The sequence below is a fragment of the Festucalex cinctus genome, chromosome 2 (genome assembly GCF_051991245.1).
Source record: "Festucalex cinctus isolate MCC-2025b chromosome 2, RoL_Fcin_1.0, whole genome shotgun sequence".
Lineage (NCBI taxonomy): Eukaryota > Metazoa > Chordata > Actinopteri > Syngnathiformes > Syngnathidae > Festucalex > Festucalex cinctus.
In genome coordinates this window covers 36,767,674-36,773,673 of record NC_135412.1, presented here as the reverse complement: position 1 = coordinate 36,773,673, position 6,000 = coordinate 36,767,674, and positions in this window count along the sequence as shown.

The window sequence follows — 6,000 nt, the reverse complement described above, 5'->3', positions numbered from 1 at the left end:
TGGCTTCAGTAGGCGCCCAGGGCAACTGCAGCAGCATGCAGAGCTGAGGAGCAGGGTGGGTGGGCAGGCAGCACCCGGCCTCATAGCACTCCACTGGGTCCTAGTGCTTTGCAAAGTCTGACTGACTCGTTCCCGCCTGCTCTTTTGATTGCCATTTCCACTGCCAAATTAAATAAATAAATAACACACACAAAAAAAAACTCGGGCGGCACGGTCGACGAGTGGTTATCACATCCGCTTCGCAGTACTTAGGTCTAGGGTTCGAGTCCAGGCTCCGGCCTTGTTCTCGCTTGTTTGCATGTTCTCCCCGTACCCGCGTGGGTCTTCTCCGGGTCATCCGGTCTCCTCCCACATTCCAAAGACATGCATGGCAGGTTAATTGGGCGCTCCGAAAGGTGTGTGCTTGTGAGTGTGGGTGGTCGTTCGTCTCTGTGTGCCCTGCGATTGGCTGGCAACCAGTCCAGGGTGTCCCCCGCCTACTGCCCAAAGCCAGCTGAGATAGGCTCCAGCACGCCCCGCGTCCCTTGTGAGGAATAAGCGGTCAAGAAAATGGATGGATGGATGGATGGATGGATGGATGGATGGAATTGTGCTTTTTTTTTAAAGCTTTAATATAATTTTTTAAAAAGCAAAGATAGACTGAGATGATTTGGTTTGACAATCCAGATTGTTCCACAAACTGACACCTTGAAATGAAATAGGGGCCCAACATCATTCTTTTTGTTTTGTTCTGTGTTTAGGTTTGGAAAAAATGTCGGTTTCTCTTAATTTGTACTCACATGGCTTATGGTATATTAAATATTAGATGGCGTAATTCTCATAATAAATGGCAAACGTGGTAACATTATTTCCCACAGCAGAAACTGACAATTCAAGTACACATTATGTAGATAATGAAAAAGGGTTATAAATAATTAGGTAGCTAGATTACAATTAATCACTCTCCCCAAAATGGGCCAATTTGCTATTTGTTGCTATTATCTGGCATTTGTGAAGGATTTATTACAATTTGGGCTGGCCCTATAGTAGACATTCGGGCCCTATTTTCATAGACAGCAGCGTAAAAATGGGTGCAATTCAATTTTTTGTCCGAAGGCAAGTCAAATTTCCTGTGTTTACAACAGAGTTGTGCTTCACCGGGCATTAGGGCGCACCTGACAATAAAGTAACAGAAAGACTGCGCTGTGAAAAACGGGTGTATGTTTATTTTTGTGCTGTGGCAAGTCTAGTTTCACATGTTAGCTAATTTGTTAGACACACTATGCCTCATGCACTGGATGTTCCGGAGGGCGGAGATGCCACCCCCCAAATCACATGCTAGGTCATCCACAAGTAGTCTTACAAGTCTTGCAGTTCCTTTATTAAATTTGCGTGCGCCAATCTCATGTATGGAGTCCAGCGAGTCATTCCGCATAAAGACTGCGTGCACGCCTCTTTCTCCAAAACGCGCTTCCCTCTTCTGAATGTAAATGCACTAATGACAGGAGCTACAGTGATTGGCTGTGAGTCGGCTGTGTTCCACAGTGATGCAAATTCCCTATTCTATCTTTACTAGTTTATCAAAATTAAAATAAATAAATAAATAAATAAAAACTGCACAAAAATAGGGCTCATAATGCATGATTCTCAAATGCCTGGTGCCTCAGTGAATGTGTGTTATAAGTGTGAACTGAGATATTTGTAGATCAAGAGTGTACAACCTTTTCCGTACACGCCCACACACAGAAATATTGAAGTACACAAAGTCCATTTTGATTTTTTTTTTTTTTTTTTAAACTTTAATGTATCAAACACACCAAAATCAGTCAATCAAGCAATTGCATATCAGTGGTGTTGGGCCAAAACCTTGCACCTCCAAAATCATCACTTTTCAGGAGACCCCCAAAACGTCATATTTGTTCAACTATTAACATTGCATTATTAAAAAGAGCAAGCCATTTTCAACACTTTACATCGGCCAAAAATTCATAAAATCGACATCTACATGTGTGAACTGACCAAAACTATAGATTTTTTTAAAAGAAAGAAAGAAAGAAAGAAAGAAAGAAAGAAAGAAAGAAAGTTGCCAAAAAGCCAGGTTTCAGCCCGTCGCCAGCAATATTGCTTATATATTTGGTTCGAAAAACAGCTACCTGGACAGCTTTCTATAAGGCAAATAGTTTTGGACTTGACAAGATTTTTGGATGGTTGAGAGCCTGTAATCCACCGGAAAAAAATCTGTCCATGTAGTGAACAACAGCTGAATTCCATCTCTACATTCAGATCCAAAACATGAGCAATCTGACGTAAGTTGACCATTTTTAAAAGCTGTTATTGGTCATGTGATATTTTCACAATTTGGACCTTGACACAGAGGAGAAAGAGGAAGAAAGAATCCGTTTTTGCTTGCAAATTTTAATTAGTTAACTAATTAAATCTTTAGTCAGCACAGCATTATGAAGAGGAATGTTGTTACTTGTTTACCTGTAAATAGTTCATTTGCATGTTTGCACATTTAGAAAAGTCCTACAATATATCAAACTAATTAATTAATAGCAAATGTCTGCTTAAAAGTGGACGCTGAGCAACAAATGGCCCCTGGGCCGTAGTTTGGGACCAGTGCTGTAGGGAGAATACTCACATTTGCTATGTTAACATATAGCAAGAGAGCAATCTGAAAACAAAAAGTGTTGAAGTGAGTCACTGACAACAAAGTAGCCATCACAAAAATGATCCTTATTCACTACACAATTTAAACATCACAAACAGCATTGACTTTGTCTAATATTAGCCTCAAGGCTCGGTAGCGGTTAGCAATGGTGGGAGTCAGCTGCCATTATAGGCTAACTCCACAATTTCATATTTATATTTATGATGTCTTCACATTTAATATAACACCATGTCAATAACTGGCCAGTATCCAAGGTAAGATATTTATGTAATAAATCTGATGTAAAAATAAATTATAACGCTATAAATGAAAACATAATGAAAATGTAGGCTACTGTATGTATAATATGGAACATGGGTTTCCGAACAACGCCTGATACAAAGTGTTCATAACAAACATAGACGTATGGACTGGTTATCTGGCTGCAAGATCGACTTTGTTGATTGGTGAAAGCCACAACTTCCATCTATTCCTCGTCAAATCCTCAGTCTGCTTATTATTTTTTTTTAAACTTTGGCTCTCAATCTAGTTTCTCGATTTATATACATTAATGAAAGATTGAAACATAACTCATGGACCTCCAACATGGTGGCTGCGGCCATAACCAAAGGTGTGTGATGTCATAGAAAATGATCTTTTGATAAAATGATAACATGCTAACAGGAACTGAAATCTGAAAGCGTGCATTGTGTGCATGTGTTTGCGTGCGTGTCCGTCCTGTGACTGCACTCGTGTCTGGGGCCATGTTGTATTACAGAAATAGCAGATACTTACACAAGACGGCAGCACCGATCACAGGAGAGGGACATACAATGGTTTCCATGGGAACACTGATTTTAGCCTTCCTATTTACACCTTGCACCCCTTCCAACAACAACCTCCACCATCCCATCAGCCACCCATCCCCACGACGATGGTCTACCCGAGGGAGATGACAAAAATGCTTCAGCATTACAATCAGTGCACACACATACCCAGGCTGCCATCCACAACAATTACATTAACAATGAAAAATGTGTCCACTTTGGGGCCTCAAAGAGCCTTGGTCATATTTCAAATATAAGAACATAAAATAATCCAGCAAGAAGTACTTAGTTCTTTGGTGCTTTTCTTTCAACAGCTGCTTAATAATTTGCTATTGCACCAGAAATCAAACACTGGATGGCATGTACAAAGGCAAAATGAGCAACAGCTTCTGTATAGAAAACTAGAATAGTACAGTGAAAAGACCATTAACATATTGACATATTGAATTAGAGTTTATTTGAACAGAAAGTTATTACTCTGTTGTAGGAATGGCAACGAGCCGATCCGATACACAAATTCTACCCGCTGCCATCTTGTGGAAGAGCACTTCATTGTTATGTCACTGGCATGGATGGACGAACAAAGAGTTGCAGTGAAAAAAATAGTAGGCCCTAACTTTGGAATTCAATGAAATTACATAATTTCCCAGCACACACGTGATAACCTCCCACTTTACACTAATTCACAGTGGTTATGAATCACAACTTTATTGGTTTCATTAGGTATGCACACGGGTCATTCCTGACTTTTCAATGCCACAACTTTTTTGGACAATTAATATATATTTTCGTGTTTTGTAATTATACAAGGTCAATGTTAACCTTCTGGTACGTTTGATAGAGTTTAAAGCATTTAAATGATTCTATTATGGGTAGATTTTCAGACATGGACATAGACATTTTCCCTGGCGTTCTGAGAATTGCAAATAGGAAGTTGGTGTTTCGTTTACCTTTTTGTTCCTTCAAATTTCTGCCAAAATAGTGATTGCAGTTCCTGAATGTGGCATTATGGGAGCTGTAGGCTTTTTGTTTATATTGCCAAATAACACTGAACTCGTATAGGGTGGTATACAATTTTGAGGCTATTCAGTGAATCATAAAATGATTAATAATAACACTGCAATTGATACATATTTATAAATAGAGAGATTTTAATTTAATCTGCACTAAAGTTTAATTTCTAATTATAATTATGTCGCAAATACATCACATTGAAACTGGAAATTTGGTTTGGGGATATCATAAAATGGAGTGCAAAAAAAAGGAATTAGTAAATTAAATGTATTTTTGCACGCATTATTTTATTTATTTATTTATTTTAAAACATCAATCTCTATTAAAAGATTTTCATTAAAGATTTTACATTTTAAATAAGATATGAATATTTATATTTTATATATATATATATATATATATCTGCATTTGGAATGAACCCTCTGCATAGATCTCAACTTCTGCCACTAGGGGGGAGTGTGCACATTTCACATTTCTAGTCAGTAGGAATGTGAACTACAGTGTAGTAGCTACGGTCAGAAAATATTTATAACCTTTACATTTTCATGGTTGCATGCATGTCATATAACAATCACAAAACAAGGACAAAAACTTACAAGAAGTTTGTGGATCAATGGTTTTCAAAATTAACTGTGTAGGTATCAGTAAAATATATTGGTCATTTATTTGCATTAACATTCATTGGTTGTGCAAATTGTGAGTGATGATGCCTTACGTAATAACTGGCCCTGGGGCTCCCCCGACAGTTGTGAAGTGTAACACTGCTATACATGATACTGACATCGCAGTCAACATTCTCATCCAGGGCACGTATTGTGCCCATACGGACTTGCCCTTTTAATTATTTATTTATTTTTGTGGGGTAAAGTATTGTACAGTCTATGTAATGTGTGCAGCATAGAAAGGTGGATAAGTTTTTTTTTTTTTTTTTTTTTTAATGCGAGAGTTCATGCAAAGGTTTTGGCACTTATGGAACCCCATAGCTTATTAGTTAGTAAAGACATGTTTAACCTGGGTTTGTCTTGACATATGTATAAGGTCTGTTCATTCATGTGTACAGAAAAACGTATTTAAACTCTGATGAGAAACTGTCAATGCAGATGCTCAGAGATGTCCTTTCAAAACCACTAAAATAGGAGTTCTGACTTGTGTTGCCATGTCCAGAGATACCATTATCTATACAACAAATCAATACACTGCATTTTTTTTTTAAAGTGTAAGGTGAAATTATCATCTATTAGTGCTTTATTGTCCCCATATCATCACAAAACCTGAAGCAGGGTAAAATAACCTTTGGTTTAAGAGTAGTGATTATTTTTTCTAAACAGTCAATATATTGCATACTGTATCCTGATGGAAATCTTAAATCTGTACCTTACCAAAGCAATAGAAGCAAAATAAAACATGTAATATTGTACTATATGGCCATAAAACGTGTCTCCATTTAACTATTTAAGTTCAGTTAATGGGTAAAGTAGATCACATGACCAGCTTGAGCACACACAGACTCAATCAAGACCCGTTCAATAC